Below are 17,001 nucleotides of genomic sequence, written 5' to 3'. Positions count from 1 at the left end.
TTTATATTTATGGTATTACAAATAACTATCCAGATGCATAAACGTATTTCATAATTTATTCAGTTTACTATAGAACGAAAAAATGATACGTTTTTGAAAAAAATTACAAGAAAAATTGAATAGGTATGTATTATGAAAAATTTTCAATGTACAAAACACCCCAAAGATTTTGTAATACTTCTCTCTCCCCCCCCCCCCCGAATAACACTTCATTATACGATATTCAGTAAATAGTACATAGTTAGATCCACATCCTTAAATACGAGTTAGGTAGTCCAGGAACCTGATGCGATGAATGACGCACGCTTATTTGCAATTTTTCTAAAAACTTAAACTTAGGTATAGATATATCCTTTGGCTTCATACTACATAAATGTATATCATAATGCCATCACGTTTAGGTACACATATTGTTAATTATATGTATCATACATATAGGTGTAGTGTTTGCGTTGAAGTAATAAGGCAATTCGTCTATTGACTCGTTCAGGTTAGTCATGCATAGATACTTCATTAAAAAGTAAGCTCGATTTTATATCTATTGAAAAAATTAGTTTATATAGCTTCAGGCGTAACTTGACTGCGCTAAAATATTCGCGACTGAAGATGGAAGAATTCTGACGTAGGTATCTTCTAAATTGTACTATAATGGCGTCAAATAGATACCTACTTACTACACAGAATCCACACCTACTTACATCTCAGCATCTCATATTATGTTACAAGATGATGTACTGAATACCTAACCTAAAAATTTTCGAAACCCAACTCAAGTACGATGTGATACTAAAATCTGTTCGCGAAATGGTGTAGGATTTCGTATAGAAGATGAATTTCCAATACCGACACTAAAAATGATAGATAGGTACATCTACTCTACCTAGAGAAAACGAAAAATCGTGCACAGCGAATTTTGTATTAGAATCAGGGGACTCGAGTGAAGAAAATATCCCTGTAAGTAGTTTTTCGTCTTGAAAAGAATTATGACGATGCAAAGCTTCCCAGAAAAATACTACTTGAACTATCCAATTGGCAGGAAATTTTGCGTGCTAGACGTCGGGGTCTTGGTCAGCAATAAACACTTCTACATGATGCTCGTAATGTAGAATTGTAAAAAAAAAACAATCGAATGAACGTCGTTCAGATTTTGTAATCGTTTGAAGAACACTACATGAATACCGATTGAACAATTAGAATTAGACACTCGTAAAGTTGAAAATTATTTCAGATTCAATTCACACTTTTCAAATTCGACGAAAAATAAAAATAATACCTACCTCTACCTACTTCAGTCAAAATAAACAAACTTGAATTATGTACTTACCTACACGAATCTCCACACACAACACAATGAAAACAGATTTCAGGATTTGTGATGTGCTCTGACCAAAGGGACCTAGTGCGTCAAAAAATGAGTTTTGACTTAAGAGTGGATCTAAACGTGTATTCACAGTAGTAAAACTTTAAACGCGTTTTTCTCAATTTTTTTTTTCGCACACTAGGTCCCTTTGGTCAGAGCACATCACATTTATACAAGGTGTCCCAAGCACTGGGTTCTCCTATAAGTATTGCTCAGCAAATTATATTTTTATGGAGTCATGTCACCCTATCTATCAATTCAGAAATCACATCAATTTTCCCCTTAAAAGAGAAATGCGAAAGTGGATTAATTTTTTTCTCATTATCGATTTCTTCCAATCAATACTTCCAAACTTTTTCGTTGAAAGTTGAGCTTTTTATAAAAATCTAAATTTTCAACACTATAAATAATTCTCAGTGCTGAATTTGAAAATATTCAAAAAAACAAGCTTCCCAGGAAAAAATTACACTTTATCGGTGAAAAATGCCATGTTCTAGAATTTCGTGTCCGCCCCCCTCCCCATTTTTTTCTTACAAGTGAACTCTTTGAACTATGTAGCACTGCCTAATTTGAACGAAATCTGGTCAGATCCAAAGAGCTTGTTTTAAACCCCCACTCCGTAATATGTACCTACTAATAACCAAAATTTCAGGCGCTAAAGTCCATTTTTGGATTTTTGAGGAATTTTTGAAAATTTTAAAAATTCAATGAGAGGTGTTTCGAGTGCGATTTTTGAACTTTATCATCAAAAATACAAATTTTTGAGCAAAAAGAACCAATGTGAATGAATACCTACTTCCTGCAATTCAACTGCCACTCATTAACAACTACTAATTTTGGGGCATTCTGAAGCCTCCGGCGATTTTTCAATTTGCTTTAGAAATTTCAAATCAGTCTGGAAAGGCCAAAAATGAACTTTAGCAGCGATAACTCAGATCGATGCTTATTGGGAACCATCTCGACAGTTTCCAAGTGGTAACCGGGAAATTCCAGGAATGTAAGTTCAAAAGGGAATTTTTGACCAATAAATTCCAGAAAATGGGGAAAAGCCAAATTCTTAAAGAAGGTACCTACATATTACATAAAGAGCGAATTTTTCAGCAAGATATACATATATCATCCGATTCGAAAAGAATCACAATTTGACTTTTTTGAAGCCTTTAGGGAGTTTTCTTTCTCCAGAAATCATCACTCTGAAGAGGACAAAATTTAACTTTAGTTCCTCAAGTATTATAGGTATCCTCTATACTGTTTTAGGTTGTAATTGCAAAATTGCGGGAGCGCGAGCTCAAAAGTTACAACGAAAAAATGTACTGGTAGTTTGAAGTACTTGTGTTTATAACTTTTCAACCAGCCGAGCATAACAACTCTCCGAGTTGATAATCATCAGTAAAATTTAACTCGAAAACATTTGAAAAGAAACAATTAATTCAAACTACGTACCTACCTAAACGACAATCGTCCAAATGCACAAATAAAATCTACGTACCTAATAATAAAAAATTATAAGTACCCACAACAGCGGAAAATTTCAAGTTCAATATTCTCAACAATGTTGCAACCGCAACATATAGGAGAAAACACTCGAACATGACGTCATCGCCGGCCGGATCCCTGTACTCGTAATTCGCAGAAATTCACCGAGCAACTAATTGATCGGCGAGTTCATTGGTAACTCGATGCTAGGCGTTTATGAAGACACGATGACCATCCAGTTTTCACAGAACCATAAACAATATGCAACAAGGTAAATTCTGCCAAATCGCTTCAGGTGTAAAGACGCGACGCGCGACGACGACGTGTGCACCTAAAACTCTGCCAAGTATAGTATGGCCGGATAATTCGCGGGATGATGATAAATAATACGTACAAATATTACACCGAATATTTGACCTATTTATTAATAAGGTAAATATAACCGTTTTACGTGCTGTGTACACGATGGTTTACGAATTGATAAATTAAATTTTAATTAGATATCCAGTTTTGCAACTATCGGTAGCTTTATATGGTTTAATAGCCGAACAGGCGAACTAGGCACGCTTCAGAGAAAGACTCTCATCACCTTTCTTACATAACGATCGTTTGTAGGCCATTTTTTCAAATAAAACATTCAAAACTAGATCATCGATTCCAAAAAAAAAATCCTCAAAGATATCAGGGAACATTTTTTCTCACCATATGCTACACCTCAAGCCGATCGGGTTAATTTATGCATTTCGATGCACTCGAGCACTTCCTGAAATATTAAACTCAACGCCATTCATCGCCAGTTAAACCCTCCCTGCAGCGTGATCCAAGTTTGGATAAAATTTACCATATACCTAGGCTAAGATTTGTGCTCGTATTCGCATTTTGTGATATAAGCGGTATGTTCTGAAATACTTAGCGGGTACAAGTAGTATTTTTTGAAGTCCAGACTGAAGTCGATTTCTTACACAAATACTTATACTTGGTATAGATATGAATACTAGGTAGGTAGATGCAACCAGTTTGTTAGATAACCGAAGAGAAAAAAAATAACCTAGGTAAGTAATTACTTTTTTCCTCCAATTCGTTTAATACTTACAAATTTGCCGAATACCATTTCGTGAAAACATACTATTAAAAAAATTCCATCTACACCTTCGTTGAAGCAACAAACAATTCACAGCAGTTCCTCATCGATTCATCAAGTCGAGTAGCTTATTGGTAGTTTATTTATAGGTGAGTATGTGCAATCTGCATCAATCAATTTCAATGAAGAAAATTTTACATAAATTCGCCAACTTAGTAACCACTGGTTTTCCTACACGCCGTCCAACCTACTTAAACAGTTATCAAAGTAAAATGTTGAAAGATGCGCGCCAATAGACAACTTTTACGATCTTGTTTTCTGCACTTAATTCCAGCACGATATCAGATGCCTAGTCCTTTTCGCTAATGTGCAAGCTGCATTATTCGTAAAAAATAAAACAGTCTTCTTCCCTTTCCCAAAAAAATGTAATTACGAAATAATTCGCGAAAGGAAAATTTTGTCAAGACATTAGCGAAGATATACACGAGTCAATAGGTCACATTTATCAAGTTGATAAACATGTCACCAAATAATACAGACATACTGGTCAAGGTACAGAATCAATTATAATTCATACGAATACAAATACTGCACCGCAGGTTTCTCCGAAACATAGCACGCCATTAATAAAATTCTCGTGTTCACTAGTCTGATTCGTAGAGTACCAACTTATAATTAATGCCATGTGTTAGTTTATTCCTCAAGTCAATCAACTACGAGTATACTTTGGTCGCGTCGAGTTGTAACGTTCGAATATGGCACATGAAAATTTGCATTCAATGGAAATTGCATTAGACAAAAACAATTTGTAAGACGAAGGAAATAGAAATACTCGCCAATTAAAACCGTCACGTTTTCTAAGGGATAGAACCGTGATCCGCCACTCCGAACATTGTATACGGAACGATCCACATGGGTAGGGAAGGGAATAAGGAAGGAAATTCTATCTAGTTTACGTAGTTTAAAACGATTTTGAAAAAATAGGTTTTACTAAGCATGGTAGGTACCTACTTACTATACCTAACAGAGTAGTTTTGAAATTTTTCTCTTTGAAAAAACGTTAAAATCACGTTTTCATGATTTCAACGAAGTAAAATTCCGGAATTTGACCCAAAAAAGCTGAATTTTGAAAGTTACACGAAAAATCATATGAAAAATTATCGAGCACTTGCTAGTGTGTTTCAAATGCAAATTCTTCAATTTATTTGAAAAAATATGCACAAACGCCTTTTTTAGGGGTGCCTAAAGTGGGGGGGGGGGCTCTAAAAAAAAGTGTTCAAAATCACGAACATAAAGGAAGCTTAACTAAACTTTTCTTGTGGATAATTGAATATATACCTCAAAACGTTACATTTGGCGCAAATCGCAGATTTCTAGTTTTCCAGGAGTTACCAAAATATCGAAATTACGAAAAATTGGAAAATCGCGGATTTTTGAGTACTAGCGGAAAATTTTATTGAGCTCAAAATTTGGTAGGATGAAAGCCCTTTTAGATACTAATAAACTGTAAAAAGCTTTTTAGCGGGGTTCAAAGGGGTAGGATCAAAATTATGGGTCCAACATTTTTCAAAAATAACCCCCCCTCATTACTGCCCCCGAGGGTCGAAAAAAGGAAAATCACATCGCATAACGTTTATCGGGTTCAAACAGATATTTTACGCTAAAAAAGGTTTTGAAAATAATATGGTTCCTAAAATTTTTTCTGTAATCCACAACTTTGGGAACCCCTGGAGCCCAAAAATGGACATTTTAGGTTAACTAACCACGGATTCGTATTTTGAATATTTATACAAGAAGTAGAAGTTTTGCCGAAACGTTCGGTGTATTTCTTAATCAATTAAAAAAATTTGCGTGTAATGTATTTCTGCAGTGTTTTGGAGATTTATTACAACATTTTAAGAGTGGTCTCGTCGACAACTGTCTGGGGCCAAAAAATGGCCTTATCGGGACTCCTCCTTTGAAAAAGTGCTAAAAAATCCAATTTTTTAGTCATCCCATTACAAAAAGGATAGAATTGAAAAGAAAATGCTCAAGCATAAAATCCGTTATTTTTAGTTTTTTCAAAATTTGGATCAGTAAAATTTCTGGAATTGTGAGATGTTGTGAAGAGAGGAGAAGAAAAGAAGAGAGGCAAATATTAACTTGGGACGTTCAAATTTTTTGCAGTATTTTTTGAGTGGATTTTATTAGTTTTCAAAAATTTTTGAACTAGGTATTTGAAATAAAATACACTTCCGACTCATCAAAATATGATCAAATTTCGCGCGGAATTCAAAAATGATAATGATTTCAACTTTTGATGCCAAAAATAAAAAACTGTACATAAATTTTCCTAATCGCAACAAAAATTATCCTTGTAATCTATCAAAATGAGTTAGAATTCCATGCTGAACCCAAAAATAACGGTTATTTTCATTTTGACCTCGAAATTGAAATTTTTAGCTTAGCTTTAAAAAATAGTAACTTTTCGACAATTTTTTGTTCTTTCAGCAAAACTTATTTTCGTAACAAATGATTTTCAATCATAATCCTCTGCACCTCTCTTCATACTACATACTAGTACCTGTACTTCAACGCTTTCTGTATCTGTATCTCTTCATCTGAGTAATGACAGATCAGAATTTAAACCGAAAAAAATTACACACACATGATTTCGCAATAATATTATATTCATCGTGATGCTTACTCAAACCGAATTCTCAACTATAACAAGCTCCTCTTTGGCATTATTTTTCATACCTTTTCATTAAGCACGTAATGTAATAATAATAGAAAGGTATCATTTATAGGTAGAATATTCTTCAACACCATAGGTGCCTCATCGTGTTATGCATTTAGTGGCCGAATTTTTTCCATTTTGCAAGACACTCGTAACAGGTTTCGTACACCTTCCGCGTTAAAATAGGCGTCCTATCAACAGAAGCTAATATTGACAAACTAATTAACGAAAGTTCATCGCAATTTTGGCCAACTCCCTGGACCATGACATGTAAGTATAAGTAACTTGTATTTTCCGGGACCTGTTACGTTAAACTTGACCTCAATTAACCAACTTACGTAGATTTTTAGATTTTATCGTATAAAATTTCATTTAAATTCTAATTTTTCTTAATGGCTATCAAAAAAAGAGGAAAAAAACTAGAAAACTGAACCCCGCAGAAAGCACGATTAGTATGTAAGTTCACCCATTTACTTGTTATCTAATATGAAATGTGCACGACAATCAGTAGCAATAGCAGCAAGTTGGCTAATAGGTAGGTAGGTACTTTTACATTCAACGTCCAGCTGTAGATGCCTTTTACTAAACTCGTTTACTATGTCTTTGCTTAAATCTAGTTATCAATTGTTAATATGTAGTATTTCACTGAATCATTTCAAATAACTATCACTGAGTATTTTATCTATCGACTTTTTTTTTTTCAAAAATTACCGCATATACCGATTTTTTTTAAAACAGAATCTTTCGTGTTGTCGTAGGCATCTTTTCTATCGCCGATTTAGAAGAAAAAACGTGGAATTACAACTATGTAGCAACTAGCAACTGCAGTACCTCAGACCTATCTATGAGTATAAGAATAATTATATGTTATAAATCTAACCATGACATCATCGATAGTTTCTTGTACCTACATGAACGTTATGTTCCATTGCCCTCATTACAATCTTCACCTCTCTGATTAAAAAATTAAACGCTGAGATGAAGTATAAGCCAAGCCCGATACATGAACTTTGAATGGTTTGTTTTTTGTTCAGCAGTCTGATAGATGCGGAGCGAGAAAAGATACAGATAAATTCGAATGCCATGCTTCAGCTCGTGTACATATGTACATGAATTTGAAAACATTTTAAAACTAGGTCTCATTATCGAATTCTTTGAAGAATTTGCCTTGATAAGAAACAGGTACACCTGAACCAATTTTTTCGAATAAAAAAAATAATCGAATATTTCACCATTTATACTGCACTTATAGGAAATTCATTTGCTAAGAAAATTTCCAAAATCGAAAGAAAATAACAATAAAGAAATCATTTTTTAAAAGAATCATTCTTCCTAAACTGAGAATGGAATCCATTTTTTTTAATCTCACAACTTCATTTTCAGTTTATTGTCTTCTACCACGGAAATTTTTGTGATTTCTTCACTGAATTCAACTTCTGTTTATTAAAATTTCAATGGTGTTTCCTTATTGTTCGTGATAATTGCTCAATTTATCCTGCAGCAAGAAACAACTTCGATGTTCTCTATTCCACTGGTTTTGCTTTTCGGAAAAGTATATACCTACAGCAACATCAATCCATGCATTACCACCTTTAAATCCAACATTGTATTCAGTATGTTTATCGATTACAATTACAACACGTGTTACTTCAACACCTGTAAATATAAACACCTCTCACAGAAAATCTTTCACGAACCGGTTGAGTTTATCAATTTATACGGAAGAACACTATTTCTACATTAAAGGGCAGGAGATATTACACCAATTTTTTCACTTAAAACTCAACTGAATAGGTAGTTTACGTATAATCCAGCCTTGGAATTTCCATACAACATTTCATAAAAATATTATTTTAAAACAACATCGATCAAGGTTTTTCTCAACTGTAATTAGGTCTATAAGTAAGCTATCAAAATATAATGCTTTTCTTCGCAACTTTAGCAGCTCTTTCATCTAGGTACTCCTACAAGAATGTTAATAAACACTTACAGAGAAGCGCAGTCTTGACCTTCAAAACGGGCAAGAATAAGAACAAATTTAGCGCTGATTTATATACAAATGAACATAATTTTTAAAAATTCTATGTACCTTTAAAAATATAATTTTTGCAATAGTAGGTAGAGGTACCTACATTGAAGAAAAAATACCTAGAATCGAGGTAGATTTCATTCCGCAGGGTACATGGATTTTACATGGGTATATTTTTAATGACGTTAATAAATATACTTAATCCGGCTACAGCATAGCTTCGTGTACTTACTACTTACTAATTAAATGGTTAAAAACTCGTAAACAAACCATCGGTATCTAGCACTTGAATTTTTTATGTTTTGCTTCACATAACATATTACTAATTGTAAGTACAGTACCTACTTATTCATTTACGCACATGCCTGGCACCTGCACTACACAAATAAGTTAACGTATGTAAATTACTTTATTAATGGATTTCGGACGAGATTTCCACCCAATTTCAGCAAGAATAAAGTTGGGTGAAGTATTTGTAACAAATTATGTACTCATAACATTTTTGATAAAAAAATTCAGTAAATTTTTTATTAATGATAATGACTAATAACAACTGAAGATTTCATCAAGGAAGGGTGATAACATAATTAAGTATTCTCCTAACATGATTTTCAAAAGTTCAAGAAAGATACCCCGAATTTGCCCCAATGAGACAAAAATTGATAGTTTTTGAAAAATAGGTGTATTGGCACTTTCATTTCATCTTCTCGGTTTAGACTAAAGACAAATCCCTAAATAGGGGGAAATTTTCATTTTGCAATATTCCATCATGAGGCTAGATTTAAGTATGTACTTATTCATTCAAATCTTCCATTTCTTAGGTCCTCAAGTGGGATTGCGGGGTGTCTACAGGAATTTGTTGACCGAAAATTACTACTATTTCACTTTTTACTACCCACCTTTCAAAAAAAAAAATCACTACCTTCTAAAATATTATCAACCCCCCTCCCACCAATTTTTTCATTTTTTTTTGGCTTGGCTTTGTAATTTTCACGGTTGAAGAGAGGGAAGAAACTGAATAGCATTTTTTAAAATATGAAAATTTGAGGATTTTTTTCATTTTTAGCAGTGATTTTTATATTTTTTATGTGTGGAAAATTGGATTTTCCGCTTCTTTTCATTTTTCACTATCTTTTCAGCAAAATTGCTGAAAATCACTAATTTTTCACTTATTTTACTACCGCCTTTAAAAATCACTGGTCATTTTTGAGAGGCTCTTCCTTGTTTGCCTGAATCTTTCATTCCTTAGGCTTCCAAAAAGTTCATAATAATATGTATTTCTTTCATACTGAACTGAACTCTGAAATCACAAATTTCAGTTGCTTACATGCATTTTTCAAATTTTGCTGAATTTTCAAAAAACAAATTTGGCCAAAAAATGTGAAAAAAACACAATTTTACCAAATTAACCTACAAAGCTGAATTTTGAAATGTAACAACTCCCCCTTTCTGAATCTATTGGAAACAGTCTCGAACCGTTTTGAATGGTTCTGAAGCCTCTAGAAAATTTTTGAAAGATGAAGTTGAAAAGCTAAAATTTATTTCTTAGTCGATTGAAGATGGTTTCAATTCGTTCTGGAGTCTCCAGGCGTAGGTTGGAAATTCCAGATTTTCAAAAAGTGCCACAAAACTGTCAAAAATTAATTTTAGCGAGTATACTTTGAAAAGCTCGATTGGTGCTCATTAGTGACCCAACTTAATCGATTACACAGCAGTTTTTCAATATCGGTTTTTGTCTGTTCATATGAGCTCTCACGTAAAATCGAAAAATGAAATAGCGAAACTTTAACAATGAGTAATGACGTATTTTTGTCGTCAAAAATCATCTTTAAAAGTTAAAAATAGCCAAAATTATAGTATTGTGCCTGAAAATTATCCTCTATTTTTGACTTCCAAAAGTTATTTCCATAAAAAACACAGGAAGGGGGAAAAGTTCAAGGAACATGACAGATCAATTCATTTTTTCTGCTCAACTTGGAAAATCTGATTTTGAGGTCGAAATGAAAACAATAGACAGGTGTGGTCAATGCACCTGTTTACCAATCATGATAGGTATACTATTGGTAAATTAGGAAAAAACATTCACATTGTAAGAAGTAAGTATAGGCACAGTACTATAACAACACCTGAGCTTAAAGAGTTTAAAGACTCTAGACAGCAGAAATAATTATATTCCATTCAAGTCATTGCATCAACAGGTAGACACAAAAAACAATGTAAAATACAAACATAGGAACATTTTACATAATTTTCTCATCCTAACAATGTACATAATATAAACAAACACGAATGTGCTTTCTACCTTGTGACATTTACGATACGATATCTAACACCACAAATTAACAAATGCAGTAAAATATGTTACTAAAACATCACATCATCTCATCACATCACATTTGATGTGACCAACCTCGCTTGACACGATTACAAAACCATAATTCGCAGTACGAGAAGGCATAATAATGTATGTTTACCATTGAAACAAATTACCCGGGTACACTTCCACATCTACTTTAGGCAAATCAATACAAGCTAGAATATTTTTTTCAATAATCCTTAAACGTAGCGAGTATTCAACTCGTTGACATTGTAGCTAATCGATGTCAAAGTAAAAGTATGTACTTTAAATTTCCGTAAAAAAGAATGTCGCTTTAAGGCATCGTAAAAATACAGAAGGATGTCCGCACACATACAATAACGAAAATGTTTGAAATATTGTACTGCAGAGGTAAAAAAATATACGAGTATATAAATTCGAAGTTGATCACGCGTCTAAAGTCGGCAATAAACATTTAAATACGTTCGTGAATTGAATAAGGAAAAAAACAGATGGAATTGACGTAAAAATGATCCTCGTCAAACATACTCAAATATAGACTCCAGGTACTCGGGTCGAAATAGTACATATAGTAACCTTGATTTATAAAAAAATATAGTTATTGACGAAGACGATTAAGCAAACTTATCCGAAGTACGAAAATCAATAAACGATATAAACAAGTCGATAAAAAGTGAAATTAGATTTTCCTCGTATTTCCAATACGTATACAGCTTAAATTTCAAAAGCGTACCTATTCCAACACGTCGTCATCAATTACGCTGTGAATAATGCGAAACTTATACAGCACGCGGTTTATTTACATGAATCAAATGAACGATGCATAATTACAATAATTATTACTTTTACTTTTTTCCTGTCCAACTCGCGATCACAAGTCCTGATGATAGTTCGTGTATGGTGTAGATTTGCTTACTGCATAATGCAGGTATACCTACGAACTGCAGAATGCATTTATACGAGGTACGAATATTGCAAATTAAACACGCAGTCCATTTAACCTGCCTTTGCTCTCGAAGGTTATGGAAAGTATAAAATCCATACTTTGAGTAAAAGAGTTCCAGGAAAAAAAAATGATAAAATGGAAAATTTGAAGTAGCTACCCACTTATAAGTCGCCTAAAAAATATAAAAACTGAAATGTTTCACTCAATTTTGAGAGTTTTACATCTGTATCTCAACCTTTCATTTCTCAAGTCCTACAGGCAACAAATTGCCCTCCCTGCTAGCTGAATCTGGCGCTTCCTTCAAGAAATCATAAAAGTGCAATTGAAGATGGGTTGCTTTTTATGTTTTAATTTTTTGAATAAGTATACTTATACTATTGCAGGGGAGATTCGAAAAAAGTGAAATGACTTGGAAAAAATCTAGTTCTGCTGTCGAAAAAAACAAAAAATGTTACTAAACTAAATAAAAAAAATTTTCAATTACAAAATTCTCAGTCAAAAGTAAATAAAAACGAACTAAAATACAAATATTCAGAATTCTTATGTATGATAGTTCCAATAATACATTGAAAGTATGTTATACAAACTGGACATTGGAAACTGATATCCTTTCTTAGCACATCTGCACGATGATGCATATTTCGTAAAAATTCTGACAAGTAGGAGACCTTGAAACAGAACGGAATTACTTTAGGTAGAATTGCAAGGAATCAAACGCATAGACAGAGCAGGAGAAAAAAAAAACGGGATTTAAACCGCACTGCATAGCTCGTAAACTGAAAACCGGTAACACGTGTACAACACGTAAGATCAACCGTAAACGTATAGGTAAGCATTAGGCTAAGATGAAATTGTCATTATTTGATGAAAAGACATTCTAATCTTAATACGATACCTTAGCAAAGAATGACGAAATTTAATCTAATGATGAGAAAATGACGAACTTGGATATACGTAAGTCCTCATACAGTATACAATTTTCCATCGGAAAAATTTACGTAATTACTTACGATCGAGAACGAAAATACGAATATATACCTACACATAGGTAATAATAAAACAGCGAATTTGTTGTTTCAAGGTCAACTTTCGAGAAAAAAGTTCATAATACTAATTTGAAGTCAATGTGCCTAGTATACGTTCGTTCGCGAAAAAACTGGCTCCTCTTCACAGACATAATAATCTAGAAAAAATTACCGCAAAATTGCAATTTACTCAGCTCACGACCGCAAACCAGTTATCCAGATACATAGTTGAATCTATTCATCGAGCAATCGTATACCGAATCATTGAATAATTCAAGGTTAGGTTAGGTGAGGTAAGTACTCCTTAAACTCGCAATTATTCAAACTTCAATCTCATTCTTCTATTAACCAATTTACGTAAATTTTAACCGATGATTTAAGTACCTAACCTACGTGTACTCGTATTAATAAATTATCAAATAAAAATAATGTGTGTAAAATAAACGAAAATCGCGGTTATTTTACTCGAATTGCGGGTATTTCTTACGAATAAAAAATAAAATAAATGCAAGTACAGTACACGTGTGAACAATTATCAGGGGGAAATTTTATGATGAATGAAAAACACGTTTGTTGCCGTTATATTGACATTATTATGCGGACATGAATGAACCACTGATGATTCAGATAATCAAGTAGGTAGGTAAAAATACGTACAGGGTACCTAGGTAACTAATTTTTGTCCCCCGCTAAAATTTTTATCATCATTTCATCGAAAGTAAAAATTGAAATGTATTAAAAATAGTGCATTCCAAGTTCATGGCTATATCATTGTATTGTCTGATTTAAAAATGATTTTTTTTCACTATACTATTTCAAAAAGAGAACAAAAGTCCCTTCTGCTCCGAATTGAAAGCTCGAGCATTTTCCATCTATATGTATCCTTAAAATTTGGTTAGATTAAGAAAGCAAATTAAATTAATGGCCGTTAAAAAGAGAGGAAAAAACAATTTATGTTGTGGTTATTTGGTTATTAATCTGAAGCTCGCGTTAAAATTAGCTATTTTTGTAAAATTTTTCGTACCCATCTTGTGGGTATTCAACCGACTAATGAAATGCTTATGAGTACTTACTGAGTAGGGCTAGGTATAGTACATATAAGTATACATTGCTTGCAATCATTAAAATACAAGTAATTGTAGTATAAATTATTTTACTTGAATAATTCTAGCAATAAAAACATTAATTTATTCCGAATTAAATTTTCAAAGAAAAATTCGAAGGAATTATGTACGAGTCCAGAACCACAAACAGGAGAAAAAAAACTTCATTTTTGGATTTTATGCAAATTTTAACATCGTTTTGGAAATTGAAAAACAAGAGTGAACACAAATTTCCTTTTTTAAAACAGGAAATGAGCAAAATTTATTTTTGAATGCTTTTTTGGTTTCACTTTGTTTGGTCCACAATTTTTTGTTTGCTAGTTGGAATACTTCATTCGATAGGACTCCAAATGTCAACAAAAATTTAATCGTCAGAAAAAACATGTTTCAAAACCCCTTACACAAAATCAATTTTACTCATTTACTCAATTTAATTTTTGGTGAATTTTTGAAAGTTGAAAAATTTTAAAGTAAGTTCAACGAAAATGTTTTTCTATACGCCAACATCGCACTCTAAACACAAATTTTCAAATTTCCAGCTAACTTAAAGCTTCCATCATAGACTTCGATTTTTCTTATAAATTTACAAAATCCTACCTATGCTTAAAAATTGATTCAAGAAACTGGAAATTTCGACTCTGATTACTTTCCAGCGTCCAACACAAAATCCACTATTCTATCGAATCCCAGACAAATATCTAAATTCTCAACCCTATACATATCCCGACAGATTCGAAATTTCAAAAAAAAAACAAAAACAAAAACAAAATTATGAAAATACGAGTAAAGACGAAAAGAAAAAGTTTTCGTTTTGTAGACTGACTAAAACCAAATGTCACCATTTCCAGAAGATTTGAAGTTTCCAGTAAAAAAGACGATAAGCCTTTGATAATTTTCAATAATTTCGTCTTCAAAATCGGAATTGAGATACGCAAATGGTGGAATTTTCTGAAACTGTGTTTTTTGTTTTTTTTTTAATGAGGAATTTCGAATGTGGACGGAAACATGTAATTTTTAGCTGTCTATATGAATTTTTTCACCATAAGAAGAGTTTCAAAATTTTACGGAGACAGCAGAAGTCAAAGTTACAAAATTTTGAAAAAATAAAAAAATTGACTTTGATGACGGAAATGTTGGTTACAGGTTACAGTGGATTTGGATGGAGCAAGTTTTTTCGAAAATCTTTTTTTTACGTAATTGAAATTTTTCTATCGAGACGGTAAAAGTAGTTCCTAGGTACTTGAATAACAAATTTTCATGAAATTTTTGGCGAGATATTTTCAAAGTCTCTTTTTCTTTTCATTTCCGTTTCGCAAATAATTACATCCAGGCAAAAAAAAAGTAAAAATGATCTGAACTTGAGTACTTGAAGAAATGAATTTCAATAAAATGTTGCACCTTTTTTTCGACACCACTTTCTTAAAAAATATAGCTACACCCAGTACCTACTTTGAACTTTTCCCTCACTTTTGGTACCTAACTGTTGCAAGACCTTAATAGTGAGTTACCCTAGAATGTCTAATCCAAATATTGACTAAAATCCGATTCAAATCTATAACAATTATCGAGTAATTTTACATCACACAAAAGTAAATTAACTTATCTAGAGGTACCTACTTAAACCAATCTTATCGCTAAACTTTTGAAATTAATTTACTTAGCACTGTGATTAAAGAAAGCAGACTATATCAAAGGATAAGGAATGCTCATCTTGAAAACAATTTTCATCAACACAAACATTTCGCCGCAATATCATTTCGTATATTTATGAACACTATTTAAACTCTTGTTACAATATCATATTTATGATTTGATATGTGTACAAATTTATCAAAAAATAATTCAATTCGGCATAGCGCACACAGGTATTCCTTCACTAACTCGTGATTAATAGGACTATAAAACGCAATAATCATTGTAGGAGGAGGGTAAGGTACCTAACTACTATGCACCTTACCTACCTAACCTACGTACAGGACAGCTTTTTTAAAGGGGAACCTATTGTTTAAGGTTTTCATTACGGAAATTAAATTGAAAACGGAAAGTCTCAAGTCATTAAAGTAATCGTCAGTAGGTTAGTTCATGATTTTAAAATGTTGAACAGGAATAATTAACGCATTTCAAGTACGTTCGAGTACATTTATTCTTTCAGCTCATTTCCAAAAAAGAAAACACTGCACGAATAATAAATAATTTAACAACTTTTCTTCTTTGTTTCAGAGATTATGAACAATGTCGTTATAGTTACATAGGTACTAGGTGATATTTAGAAGAATATTATACAGCTTATCGTCGTGCGTATGAATAAGAGGCTATTGCCCTTCTTTGGGTTGAAATGTATGAGTCATCATAATATTTAGATTGAATGAACAGAATCGTTGAGAAAATTGATTCGAATTAAAAAATGCTGTAAAAATATTCTTATTGAAAAGATGCAGTTTAATACTCACACAGTGTTTTCGTGTTTCACGAAAGGCAACTTAGGTAGGTAGGTAGGGTACTAGGTCCTCTTCGTAAGAAAAATTTAAATTAAACTAACACATCGTAAATTCGCGAACCTTTTTCCGAATTTCAAAATAATACGAATGAATGGTGGATGAAGTGTTTCTACGAACAGAACCCAAGCATATTTTTCATCACTATCAAATCAACCAAGAACACATGTGTGATTTCACATAATAATCCAATGCGTATTTTGTGTACATTAGTTCGATAGGAAACACCAACAACACCAACGTCACATGAATCTTTAATGGTATTTTATCCTACTAGTAAAATAAAGTGATTTTTGAGAATTTTTGAGGTTTATTTCCCGAGCAGAGCGAGGGAAGTAATTAAAAATCGTCGAAAATCACTTTATTTCACTAGTTGAATAACATATTTTATCCAAACGTGGGAAGAAAACGCGCATTTGATCACTCGAG

General features: G+C 32.7%; 1 protein-coding gene across 2 annotated transcripts in view; it reads right to left on the bottom strand.

Moving 5' to 3' along the window:
- Positions 1-17,001, bottom strand: part of LOC135836063 (ATP-binding cassette subfamily G member 4-like) — a 37,364-nt gene that overhangs the window by 19,221 nt on the left and 1,142 nt on the right. Inside the window, exon 1 of one of the 2 annotated variants that reach the window (XM_065350646.1) lies at positions 16,528-16,837. The exons of the other annotated variant lie outside the window; for it this stretch is intronic. The gene's annotated coding sequence lies outside the window, so the exon portion shown is untranslated. Of the gene's footprint in view, positions 1-16,527; positions 16,838-17,001 lie in introns of those variants that run through there. 2 annotated transcript variants of the gene reach the window in all.

This window comes from Planococcus citri, chromosome 2 (assembly GCF_950023065.1).
Source record: "Planococcus citri chromosome 2, ihPlaCitr1.1, whole genome shotgun sequence".
NCBI classification, from domain to species: domain Eukaryota; kingdom Metazoa; phylum Arthropoda; class Insecta; order Hemiptera; family Pseudococcidae; genus Planococcus; species Planococcus citri.
The sequence above is the reverse complement of the archived record's forward strand: the minus strand, read 5'-3'. Positions and strand labels throughout refer to the sequence as shown.